This window comes from Pinus tabuliformis, chromosome 6 (genome assembly GCF_031772625.1).
Source record: "Pinus tabuliformis cultivar Carrire ecotype Pingquan chromosome 6, CPIR1, whole genome shotgun sequence".
Lineage (NCBI taxonomy): Eukaryota > Viridiplantae > Streptophyta > Pinopsida > Pinales > Pinaceae > Pinus > Pinus tabuliformis.
In genome coordinates, this window is record NC_142292.1 from 692346266 (window position 1) to 692360088 (window position 13823).

Sequence of the window (13823 nt, forward strand, 5' to 3'; positions counted from 1 at the left end):
ATAATAGGAGATCTAGGAGTTATGAAGATTTCCCTTAAGCCTGATGCAAAGCCATTCAAACAAATACATTACAGGCTGAACCAAAAGTATAAGGAGAAAGTGAAAGTAGAGCTTAATAAGATGATAACAGCAGGAATTGCTAAACTTATAGAATAATTAGAATGGGTGATTCCAATGGTGGTACAAGAGAAGAAGACTCAAGGAGAAATTAGGATCTGTGTTGATCTAAGAAAATTGAATGATGCATGTTTACATGATCACTTCCCTACCCCTTTCATAGATGAAGTGCTAGAAAATGTAGGAGGTCAAGGAGCTTTCTCATTTATAGATGGATTCTCAGGTTATCATCAGATTTAGATTTCACTTGAAGATATGCATAAGACCACATTTGCTACGAAATGAGGCTTATATGAATACACAATAATGCCTTTACGATTAAAAAATGCCCCTGCTATATTTTCTAGTGTGGTGGTTGCAACTTTTAAGGAATACATCCAAAAGTTTTTAGAGGTATATTTTGATGATTGGCCATGTTAGCTTTGCTACATTTTGTGACTTTTGATGGATAAAGCAGGTTGGGCAATGCTGATTTTGGTTGCAAAGGAGCTCGCAACAGTTCATTGTATTCTTTCTCCTTCATTTGCATTATTCCCTCATAACTCCTTACACCTCGTTTCCTCCTTCTTTTTTAATCCTCCTTATTCTCCTTTAAGTCCCTTATCGTTGTTTTTATCCTTTAAACCCTACATAAAACCTTTGTTTATTTAGCTCCTAGGCGTTTTTGTTTATAAACCCTATAAGCCCTGATAACTCGTTTAAACCTTGTATAAACCCATGTTGTTTAACTCTCGGGCGTGAAGTTTGAATCGCATGACCGCGTGCCTTATCCATTTATTCCTCATCGTTTAACCGTAGCCGTTGATCATCACGATCCAACGGTCACAACCCTTTTTCCCGCACAATTAAACATCACGCGCTTTCCTTATCATCTGGCCATCCATCGCGAGATCAACGGTGGATGCTTCCCTTGATCACGCGACTTGCGCGTGCGTTAACCCGTGAGAGTGGTGGTTTCCAATTGCCACATGTTATATTTCTATTGGATCACTACCCTTTATATGGAAACTGCCTTGGGCCCAAAGGTGGTGTGGGAATACCGCCCACCCGCGAAACCACCGTCCCCTGGCTATTAACTACCGCACATCTTCAGCGCCCAATCACCGTCGGATCTGCCCGATGGTGATCCGACAGCCCTCATTCATCCGCTCCCATTTTCTCTCGATAGTCACTCCAAATCGATCTCCGCCATCCGTTCACTTCATCCAATGGCCAATATTGCCTCCCTGATCTGCTCATGCTTCCGCCATGCGGTCTTCTTGCCATTGACTATTCTATGTACCCGAGAGGGAGAAGGACGAGCATAACCAGCTACCTGTACCTGGCACATTCAATTTTCAACCACTGCATTTAAAGAAAAGCATGGCCGAAGAGGAAAATGCAGAGTTCGAGCAGTCAACAGCATTTATCAGTGATGGAGCATGTTCCATAATTTACTCCACCTGCTCAGAGAAGGACAATAGAATATCTAAAAAGGCCAATTTTTTCATTAAGACACTGAGATTGCAACAGAGACCCATTTCAGATTGTAAATGTGGTTGGTGGTCAGTTATGACCCCTCCACGCATAGCCTAGCAGAGCAATTTTGTAATCAACCTCTATATATATCCAGAAGACAGAATGTAATAGGTTGATGAATTTTATTTTCTTGTAAGCTTCAACTTCTGGAGACTGTAACTATTGTGATACCTGCAGCGTCTAGTCTTCATTTTCAGCTAATGCAAGCTTCTTTTACTGTTAATTGATCACTTTCCACTTCTTCTTCTTTGTTCCAGGTTGTGCCTATTATGCATTTATTCATGCGTTGTAGATGTTTAGCATTAGAGGGGCTGTCATCCCACCTCTGTGTTTGAATCTAGCTATATCATTGAATTTGTATGCAGGTTTCTATTGTTTTAATGCCAAAGAGCTATCATCCTGTCAGTGCATTAGGAAACAGATTTACAAACCTTTTAACTGGTTGTAGTTGGCCATCACAGGGTCCTGTGCATCTGCTGGTGTGATTAGTATTCTCCAGCATCACATTTTCCTTAAACTGTGAGTAATTGGTGGTCTAAAGCCTTGTATTCTGAGGGTGTTTACCCATGTCTAGGGTTAAGCACAATAGAAGTGGTTATCTGGCTTGAATATGCAGCATTTCTTTCATTCATCCACCATTTTCCAACATTTTATGTTGACTTTGTAATGTTCCCGAGCATCTCTGATATACAACTTAGGAGAGTTTCTTGGGGTGATAACATGAATTGGTGCCGTTGCTGGGGAGAGGAGAATTGAAGCTCAGCTTCCCTGGGAGAATGACACAGCTTCAAGCTTTGATGATAGACAAGGTTTGAACATAGTTTTTCGTTGTAATCATCTATCTGGTGACTCCATTGGAGGAAGACCATCCTTTGGCGACTCCACATTGCAGTTCTGGTGCAGTTGGTGAGGCATGTTCAGAGATATCTTTAGAAACCATCAGCTGAACTAGTGCCTGATCCTGAGAAGATCGTTCAGCAGAAGAAAATATCGCAGTAAGGAGCATCAGGATCACATAAGCCTTGGTTTTTTTATGTATCTCTACTAGTGTAGCAATACCTTCAGATATTCATACAGCTCCTTAGTCATTCATTTTCCTTTCAGACCTTGGTCCAAATAAGCATCCATGTTTTCCATCATATTCCTTTGTCTCTGTCATTCTTTTCATTGATTCATACCACTCAGTCTACCAGTATCCCTTTTTTATACCTCAGTCATGGCAGGCCAACAAGCCCTCACAAAGATAGAAAGAATAGTTGTTGCTAGGTATGGACCCTTAGTCTTGCCTACCCGTTTGAATGCCATGCCTACAGGAGATTATCAAGAATTTATGCCAAAGTTTATTGGTGCAGAAGGAGTAATAGCTGAAGAGCATTTAGAGTCATTTTATAGCTATGCTGATAACCTTGGTATCAATGAAGAGGATGTCTGGATGAGGGTTTTTGTTCAAAGCCTAGATGGGGTAGGTAGAAAATGGTTTAGAAATTTACCCCCTAGGTCTATTGCATATATTGAGGCCCTAGATGATGAGTTTTTAAAGCACTGGGGAAATAATAAAGATCTGCTCTTTTATCATTCTGAATTTGGTAACTTACAGAGAGAAGATGGTGAGCCGTTGTCTGAATTTAACAAAAGATTCAACCTTATGTATAGCAGAATGCCAGTTTGAAGTGAGGCCTACCCCTACTTCTTCTATGCTCACTTATGCTAATTCCTTCGACCCTCAATTTTGCCTGCTGATAAGAGAAAGAAGGTGTACTTCTTTGGCTAATATGCAAAATGCAGACTTTGAGGTAGAAGCAAATATTATTGCTGCAGAAAGACTCGAAGGTGATGCTGAAAGGAGAAATTAGGGAGATGAATCCTCATCATCATCAGAACCTGAGATCGATGAATTAGCTAGGATGATTGAGTTCTTGGCCTCTAAAGTTTCCAAGTTAAAAGCTGAGCAGTATTCTAAGGAAGCAGGAGCTCCTTGTTCCATTTCTCTTCCAGCTCCAAATCCATATAAATGAGCATAGGAGCAATTGCAGATTTTGCAGAGAAAGAGAGATGCAAACGAAGATCAAAGGGTGAAGACCTTTTGTCAAAATATAGTCATGGAAGAAGTGCAGCATGAGGAGGAGGTCCATGTTTTGGAAGGTTCTCCTTTCCTAACAAGGGCTACTTATGAGAAAGCAATATTTAGAGGCATTTCTCATGAGTTTGTTGTAGCTGTAGAATAACAAGCTGATCAGCAGAAGTAGTCAGCAGCAGGTCCTACCAGCCTCCAAGAATTTGTGCCCAAAGCCAGCTCATTTTCACATGGCTACGCAGATCTGCAAATTAGCCAGCCTGCTATCATCCCCAGTCCAGTGATCAATAAGGGAGAAGAAAGCTCCCCATCATCTCTTGTTTCTCTGTCTGCTCAAAGGAGAAGCCCTACAAGTTGCCCCCTGAACACTGAGGTAGGAAATAGCTCTACTCTCAAGGCTGAGACTGATCACCTCAGTTTTGATTTTCTGAAACCTCCTCAGATGGCCTCCACACAAAATGAGAGGGCATCTTATCAGATAACAGAGGAAGAGGATGCTCAGTCTTGGAACTCTTCCTTGGATGTGGACTGTTCAAAGAAAGATGAAGGAGAAGAAAATGTTTCTGTGTTCCCTACACATGAACATATTGGTACACCATTTATATTTGTTGTGCAGACCAAAGAAGACATAGACAAGTACACAACAACAGTGGTTATTCATCAGGTGTACAGAAGCTCACATAAAGAACATCCAAGGAGGAGAGCACACAGAAGGGAGATGAAATTTGATCCATATCTACCTATTAAGCTCAAATGTCCTAAACTCTTTGAGGTAGAGGATCAAATAAATCTTGTCTTGCTGATCTGTGATGAACCGGATGACAGGCAACCATTTCGATGACCCAGAAAATGGGCAGTTTTTGAAGTTTTAAGTTTTCAGGCCTTAATGATTGTAAGCTTTTTCTTTTACAAGTTGTAGTGTGCACCTAGTTTGACTCCATGCCCAATGGATACTAGGCATTGTTTTCAAGCTAGTTTTGCATGAAGGCATTGGTTTGCAGGTTCTTGAGACCTCACAGGGAGGATCTCATCCCCAGAAGGAGCCAGTGTTAGCTCTGCTACATTTTGTGACTTTTGATGGATAAAGCAGGTTGGGCAATGCTGATTTTGGTTGCAAAGGAGCTCGCAGCAGTTCATTGTATTCTTTCTCCTTCATTTGCATTATTCCCTCATAACTCCTTACACCTTCGTTTCCTCCTTCCTTTTAAATCCTCCTTATTCTCCTTTAAGTCCCTTATCCCTATTTTTCTCCTTTAAACCCTACATAAAACCTTTGTTTATTTAGCTCCCGGGCATTTTTGTTTATAAACCCTATAAGCCCCGATAACTCATTTAAACCTTGTATAAACCCATGTTGTTTAACTCTCAGGCGCGAAGTTTAAATCGCATGACTGCGTGCCTTATCCATTTATTCCTCATCATTTAACCATAGCCATTGATCATCGTGATCCAACAGTCACAACCCTCTTTCCCACGCAATTAAACATCGTGCGCTTTCCTTATCATCTGGCCGTCCATCGTGAGATCAATGGTGGACGCTTCCCCCGATCACGCGACTTGCACGCGCGTTAACCTGTGGGGATGGTGGTTTCCCACTGCCATGTGTTATATTTCTATTGGATCACTGCCCGTTATATGGAAACCGCCTTGGGCCCAAAGGTGGGGTGGGGACTATCGCCTGCCCGCGAAATCGCTGTCCCCCAGCCGTTAACTGCCACACATCTTCAGCCCTCGATCACCGTCAGATCTGCCCGATGGTGATCCGATGACCCTCATTCGTCCGCTCCTGTTTGCTCTCGATAGTCACTCGAAATCGATCTCCACCATCCGTTCACTTCATCTAATGGCCAATATTGCCTCCCTGATTTGCTCATGCTTCTTCCATGCAGTCTTCCCGCCACTAACTGTTCTGTGTACCTAAGAGGGAGAAGGACGAGCATAACCAACTACCTGTACCCAACACATTCAATTTTCAACCACTGCATTTAAAGAAAAGCATGGTCGAAGAGGAAAATGTAGAGTTCAAGTAGTCAACAACATTTACCAGTGATGGAGCATGTTCCATAATTTACTCTGCCTACTCAGAGAAGGACAATAGAATATCTAAAAAGGCCAATTTGGTCATTAAGACACTGAGATTGCAGCAGATGCCCATTTTAGATTGTAAATGTGGTTGGTGATCAGTTATGACCCCTCCACGCATAGCCTAGCAGAGAAATTTTGTAATCAACCTCTATATATATCCAGAAGACAGAATGTAATAGGTTGATGAATGTTATTTTGTTGTAAGCTTCAATTTCTAGAGACTGTAACTATTGTGATACCTGCAGTGTCTAGTCTTCATTTACAGCTAATGCAAGCTTCTTTTGTTGTTAATTTCTCACTTTCCACTTCTTCTTCTTTGTTCCACGCTATGCTTGTTATGCATTTATTCATGTGCTATAGATGTTTAGCATTAGAGGGGCTGTCATCCCACCTCTGTGTTTGAATCTAGCTGTATCATTGAATTTGTATGCAAGTTTCTATTGTTTTAATGCCAGAGAGTTGTCATCCTGTCTGTGCATTAGGAAACAGATTTACAGACCTTTTAATTGGTTGTAGCTGGCCATCACAGGGTCCTGTGCATCTGCTAGTCTGATCAGTATTCTCCATTATCACATTTTCCTTAAACTATGAGTAATTGGTTGTCTAAAGGCTTCTAGTCTGGGGGTGTTCACCCATGTCTGGGGTTAAGCATAGTAGAAGTGGCTATCTAGGTTGAATATGCAACATTTATTTCATTCATCCACCATTTTCCAACATTTTATGTTGAGTTTGTAATGTTTCCGAGCATCTCTGATATACAACCTAGGAGAGTTTCCTCAGGTGATAACAGGAAAATATTTTGATTGTTGAGAAAACATGTTGGAATTTTAAGACTTATGTTCGACACATGTAGACATTATCAGATCTCTTTGACCCTAAATAAGTGCATATTTTGTGTAACCTTCAGCATATTGTTGGGACATATTGTTTGTAAGCAAGGAATAATTGTGATCTATTCTAATATTTCTATCATTATGAACTTGCCTCCACCTAAGACAGTAAGGTAGCTTCACAGTATGTTGGGACATACTAAGTATTATAGGAGGTTCATCAAGGGGTATGCTCATATCATTGCACCTATGGAAAGATTGTTGAAGAAGTATGTAACTTTTCAGTGGGATGAACAATGTTAGAAGAGCCTCGAAATATTGAAATAAGAAATGGTATTTGTTCCTATACTAGTGTTCACTAACTGGAATAAATAATTCCATGTCCATGTGGATGCCTCTTGTATAACTTTGGGATTGGTACCAGCATCACTTGGTGCAAGAGAGATTAATCATCCTATAGGTTTTTCACATAAAAATTTATCTAAAGAAGAAAATAATTACACCACTACAGAAAGGGAAGGATTGGCCATGGTGTATGCTTTGTAGAAGTTTAGACACTATTTGTTGGGGTCATAATTTAAAATGTTTACAGATCATTTTGCATTGAATTATTTGGTTAATAAGCTTGTCTTACAAGGAAATATTTGGAGATGGTTATTGCTATTCCAAGAATATGACTTTGAGATCATTGTTAAACCAGGGAGACTGAACGTAGGACCTAACCATCTTTTAAGACTGGAAGCAAGGGAAGAGACAACCAGCATAGAGGATAATATCCCTGATGTGCAGTTATTTGCAATTAGAACGGTAGATGACCACTTCATAGATATCATTCTTTTTTTACCATAGAATGGCTCCTTTAGAGTATACTATGCAACAAAAGAAAGAATTAGTGGTTAAGGCACCTGACTTTTCATCATAGAAGGACAACTATATAAGATGGGACCAGATGAGATACTATGCAAATATGTTCTCGAATATGAAAGACAAATGATTATAGTAGAGGCTCATGGGGGCGTAGCTAGTGGACACTATGCAGGAAAAGATACTACGTAGAAGATTTTAGGAGCAGGATTGTGGTGGCCTACACTACATAAAGATGCAAAGGAGTATCACCAAGCATGTGATGTGTGTCAAAGAACAGGGAAGCCTTCTAGAGGAGATGAGATGTCGTTGGTACCATAAGTTACATTTCATGCCTTTGATAAGTGGGCCATTGATTTTCTTGGACCCATCAACACACCTGGAAAGGTATAGTGCAAGCTACATAATTATAGTGAATGGTTAGTTGACAAGTTTGGATGAAGCAAAACTAGTAAGGGATTGCAATGTAGAGATTGTTGTGAAGTTTATTTTTTAGTACATATTGTCTATATTTGGATGTTCAAAGATTTTGATGAGTGACCAAGGTTTGCACTTCCTAAATAAGACTATTGAAGTATTGACTAAGGAGTTCCAAGTTTATCATCAAAAGAGTACCCCTTATCACCCTTAGGCCAATGGAACAGTAGAATCATTTAATAATATTTTGGAGAATGTACTTACTAAGGTATGCAATGTGAATGGAGATGACTGAGGCCCTAGAATTCCAGCAGTGTTATCGGCTTATAGGACAACATGTAACAATTTGATAGGTCATACACCCTTCAAGTTAGTTTAAGGCCAAGAAGTTGTGATCCCCATGGAGTACATCGTGCCTAACTTGAGGATTGTAGCTTTTACAAATATGGAAGACCCTGATATAATGGAGGAAGTAATGTCACTATTTCTTGCTCTGGAGGAAGATAGATTTATAGCAGGATTCCATCAGTAGGTAAAGAAGACAAGAGAAAAGGCCTGACATGAAAAACATATTAAGCAAAAGAAGTTCTAGATAAGATACCTTGTTCTCCTTTATGATAATAAGTTTGTAAAATTTCCAGGAATATTCAATATGCATCATTTGGGCCCATACTTTATCAAGCATATTACTAATGGATGTACGATTCAATTCACAATGTTAAAGGGAGAATTGGTTCAAGGGAGAGTAAACGGTAGCATATTGAAATTGTACAAGGAAAACCCTATCCCTACAACTTCACTCTGAAGAAAGAAAAAAAGTCTTAGTGCCACTTGTAGTTGAAAGTGGGCACTGAACTATAAACTACGTTGCAGAGAGAGCTTCAAAATAGGAAGTTACTTCACTACATTCTAGGTTATGTTGAAGTTTGTAGGAGCCTCGAGATAAGAAGGGTTGTTTTGCTACAATATGGGATGTTTCGAAGTTCGTCGGTAAAAATATTACCATTAAAAAGGAAAGTTTCCCTTAAAACATGCAGAAAGATGCATTTATGAGGAAAAATTAACCAGATCTAGTGATAGATAAGCAATTAATGAACACAATTTGATCTAATTATGGGGTTAGAAATTCAGATTTGTTATAAAAATTAGTGTCCTGCCCAGATTTGGTACTTTGCTATCTTGAGAGTTTCAATATTTCTATTGCAAAGAATTTGCAAAAATATTTGTTTCTGTATGATGCCTAAAGAATTTATTCATATATTTAGTGAGAAGAGCTTAGAAGGAGTCAAGGAAGCAATATATGATATGCCTGCAGTAGCATCACCACCCACAAAAATATCATCATGCACGCACTGGAGATCTCCACAAAATAAAATGACCAAGGAGAAAAGAACAAAGAATAAATAGGAAAAGAGACATGTTGAGCCTCAGAAAGATCCCGAACAAGGGAGAGATAGTGAAGAAGAAGCAGAATAAGTAAGAATGGAAATAGATGGCACAACACTTCCATAACCTCTCCCACCATATATTCCACCAAGGAAAACAAATGAAAAACTAGTGATGGATTCAAAGGATGAAAAGTATGGCACCTTGACACCTTTATTGCTGAAGTTAGTGCGATTTAATAGAGAAAACCTTGGAAATATTCTACAATCGAAATTCACGGACAATGATTTCAATGAAAAAAGAAATATTTGCAGTTCACACCAGAGAAATACTTAAAGCAATTGTAATACCCTGACAGTTGTGTGACAAGGCTAGAACCGTAGCAGTGGGTAGCTAGATTGGAATAGTTGGTCTTGCTGAATATGTTGAATGTGTCACGCTTTGACAAAAGTCCAAGAAGCACAACTTGTGTGAGACAAATTCTTTTCTTGTGGATGGGGAAGAGGATCCCTATCGACCCAATGTTAATATGGAGAATCAAAAGACTGCCTTATCAAGGGATGAACCTTGCAGAGGAGTTTGTTGGGAAAGATCATGACAGAGCCATAACAGGCAACATGAAGAAGAAGTTTGGCCTAATGAAAGGGAAGCGAGGCTATGATATCAACTCAATCAATGACCAGGGAGTTCACATCAAAACACATATATTGGCTAGAGAAACCATGATGAATTCTCGGGCTAATGAATTCCATGCACTGGTGGTTTCATTAGCTGTGCAATACACTAATGGGGTTTAGTAAAACTGGGCTTCATATCTATGCCAAGATTTTATGGATGGATTCTGCGAGGCTAAGGAGAAAGGTAATTTATTTGACTACACATGGTTAATTCTAATAATTGCAATTCTTTCATGGAGAGAGCCGGAAGATTCACAGTTCCCTATGGTACCCTCATATGTTTGTGAAGTCATAGGATATGCCTCGTTGTGGTATACCACTAAACCCTCATGAGCACAGTATAACAAAATTATTTTTGTGTTATACCATATGGACTTACACATGTTGGTGAACCAACACTCTCACCTTTCACCAACACTATACAGGCAGTATAGATCTATCGTGAAATTTAAGGCTGACTTCCACATAATTTACATATAGGCTCGTAGGGACACAATAAAGACATGGCATCCACTACCATATTTAGTGAAAAAATATGAGCTTTTAGCACAGATAGTAGTGGCCCGCAAAGTGGATCACTCCGCTGGAGACAGAGATAGAGAATACTCCAATAGAGGAGGAAACAACGTAGTTCAGGGAAGCGAGTGGGAAGGATAAGGATGAGCAAGAGTCAGAACAAGAGGAGAAATACGACAAGGGTCATCAGGATCCTCCTGAAGGTGATGAGAAGAATAGAGAGTCTGAAAAGATAGAGATAAAACATGTTTTCACAAAGAAGAGTAAGGCACACACTGAATCTGCCATAAGAAGAAAAAAGAAGCAGAAGGCAGAAAAGGCAAAGGACATAACGCCATTGGTCCTCACTGATGAGGAATTGGACTGGATTGTGGACAGAATTTAGGAAGAAAAGGAAGAATCATGGAAAAATATATAATATTTCTACATTGCACTTCTAACAAGTGTCGCAGAGTGCATTGCATAACTCAAGACATTAACACAAAAATTCAGACATCCAGTGTAGGCAAACAAGAAACTTGGAGAGAAAAGACTAGTAGACCCTACACTTACGGTGCAGATAGCACTCATACATGCCAGAGCCCTGCAGTTTGACTTTGCCAAGGTACAAAAGAAGGCCAAAGAGTGGAGGTACATGAATATGAACATCACAATAGTGTCACTTTAGAGATTACACAAGCTGCATCAAGAGATCAAAGGTGAGATAAAGTAGCACAAACAACTCACTTCAAAGCTAAACGTTCAGGTAGAGAGAGAGTGAGCTTCGTTGAAACATAATATTGACTAGGTGATCTAGGAGAGGGATCAAGCAGTACAGTAGTAGTAGAAGCTGAAGGAGGTGGTCGAAGCAACATGTTGCGAGGTTCCGGAAATTGATGTCTGAGAAGAGGAATGAGAGGAGGACAAGGTCGTGAAGCTTATCCTTGTAGTAAAAGGATAGGAGGATAAGATTCTAAACATGCAATTTACATATTAGACGAAGATCAGTGAGCTACAGATGAAGCTATAGCTAACCACACCAAAGGAAGTGCAAGATCAGAGTGAGGATGACCTCAAGACTGTAATGGTCGGCATCTCCACAACAATGGCAGATTGTGGGAAGCTGTTAGATGAGATCTTACATACTTGGACTTCGTTGCAGGAAGATCCAAATGTGTAGAAGCTACAAGAGGATATTTAGCAAAAGAAAAAACAACTAGAGGAGATTCTGGAAACTATGAATACCTTACCAATCTCATAGAAGCTCACAAAGATCAATGAGGGAAATGCCCTCCATAAGAAGATAGAGGAGCTGAGGAAGGAAGAGTAGACTCTAATAAAGAGACCTCAACCATGGCAAGATGAGGCACTCCAACTGTCTCATGGAGTGGATGAGAAGCTTCAAGAGCTTTGAAAAAGAGAGACAACAATGATGAAAAAGGCTATGGAATCAGTGACAGAAGTAATGTTAGAAGAAGTTTGAAGGGGAGAGAATTAGGTCATACATTTTGCAGCGATTCAGTAGTTCCTACAACAATGTTGCAACGAAGATCAGAGGCAAATTGGCTAAGTGACTCGGGATGACTCACATGTGAGTGTTGGAAAAGATTCCACATTTTATGGGGTAGAGCATGCAACAAAGTGTGCAGTTGAGCACTGGTTCACATTTTGAGGAATTAAATATACCGTGTGGTGTCGTAAGGGTTTTAGGGTGGGTCGAAGCCCCTCCTTTTTGTAAAAACACACGATTTTGTAAGGTACCAATGGTTTTGGGGCCATATTTTCTTGTTTTAGGGATTCCATGGTATTTTGGTGATGTAACCCTACAATATAATAATATATATAGGGTAAAATAATAAAAAGAGAAAGCTCAGAACCAACCATTTTTTTATCCATACCAGTTTTAGGGTGAATTCTTATGATCTGTAATTTGGTAGAAAAGGAGTGGCTCTGTAGTTGAGTATGCAAAGGCCTAGATAAGAGTCTGCAGTTGAGTGCGCAGACATCCTATAGCTCAGTGTGCAAGCCAAGAACTAGTTGTTGTTCAAAGATTCATTATATTAAGCAATAGTTCTTGTGGATGTAGCCCTACACTGGGTTGAACCACGATACATTGGTTTTTTTATGTGTATATGTTCTTATTATCTATTATAGAGTAGCACTTATTAAAGTTGCATTTTACTTCAGCATTGTTATGCTTTATGGTTTTAAATTTCATGTTTAAATGATTAATATAATGTGACGAAGTGATTTATAAATGCTAAGAATAGGATAACATAAGAATACCACATATCCTAATCCTTCAATACTGCAGAAACCTAGTTCTGTGTAGAAATTTCTATTTTCCCACCCCGGTTTTCAGTTTCTCCTTATTTCTCCCATATAGTTAAATGCCCTTTCCCATAACCATACATTTAACAAGCTGAAAAAAAATAAATTTGCTGAAAACACAAATTCTGGAAATTTTACAGAATGCTGGAAATTGCAGAAATAAAAATCAGCAGTAATAAACAACCATTAAAACACATTTAAACACTAAGATTTTTGGTCAATGTGACCTTGGAAAAACCCCCTACAACTCTTGGGGAAAACCAGTTTGAGAGCTCTTCTTTATTTCTGAAAATTTCCTTTTACAGTGAGAAATTTTCAGCAAAATAAATCAGCAAGCAAATTTACAACTTATCTCTTTTCCCATGCTTCACAGCAAACTGGAAATTATAGCAAACAGGACAGCAATAAATGTTGTACGGTCTCCTCGATTTTTGTGCCCAATTTCAGCATTAAATGCTGATGTATGGCCCTTGTTTTACGTGTAGAAAAACCAACAAACTGCTCCTCGATTTTTGTGCAAACCTCTCCTCAAAAATCGTGCCAAAATCTGCCTTTCACTGTGTGCTGAATTAGCTGTACAAATCTGCTCAACTGCTGCCTTGGAATGTGTGCCAAGCTGTTGTCTCCTTCTCCTCCCTGCTCAGAAATCTCTCTTGCTCTCTTGCTCTCCTTCTCCCAATCTGCTCATGAAATAATTGAATCGAATGTGATCTTTTCCTCTTTTTCCTCCCTTAATATAACTCCAAGTGACTTTTGGGTGATCTCTAAATCCAATCGCTGAAATAGATTTAGATCAATGGCTGAGATTAAATGCTCATTTAAATCTCACTTTTTATTTTTTTATTCACCCCACTTTAATAAAGACCCACTTAGTCATTTATTTCCAAAGTCACTTTTCCTTTCTAATTTTTCATTGACTTTATAAAAATCACTTTAAAATTAGACTTAGTAACTTTATCACTTAAAGTCACTTTTAAATTAGATTTAACTTTATAAAATTATAAAGTCACTTTAGGAGAAAAATTAAAT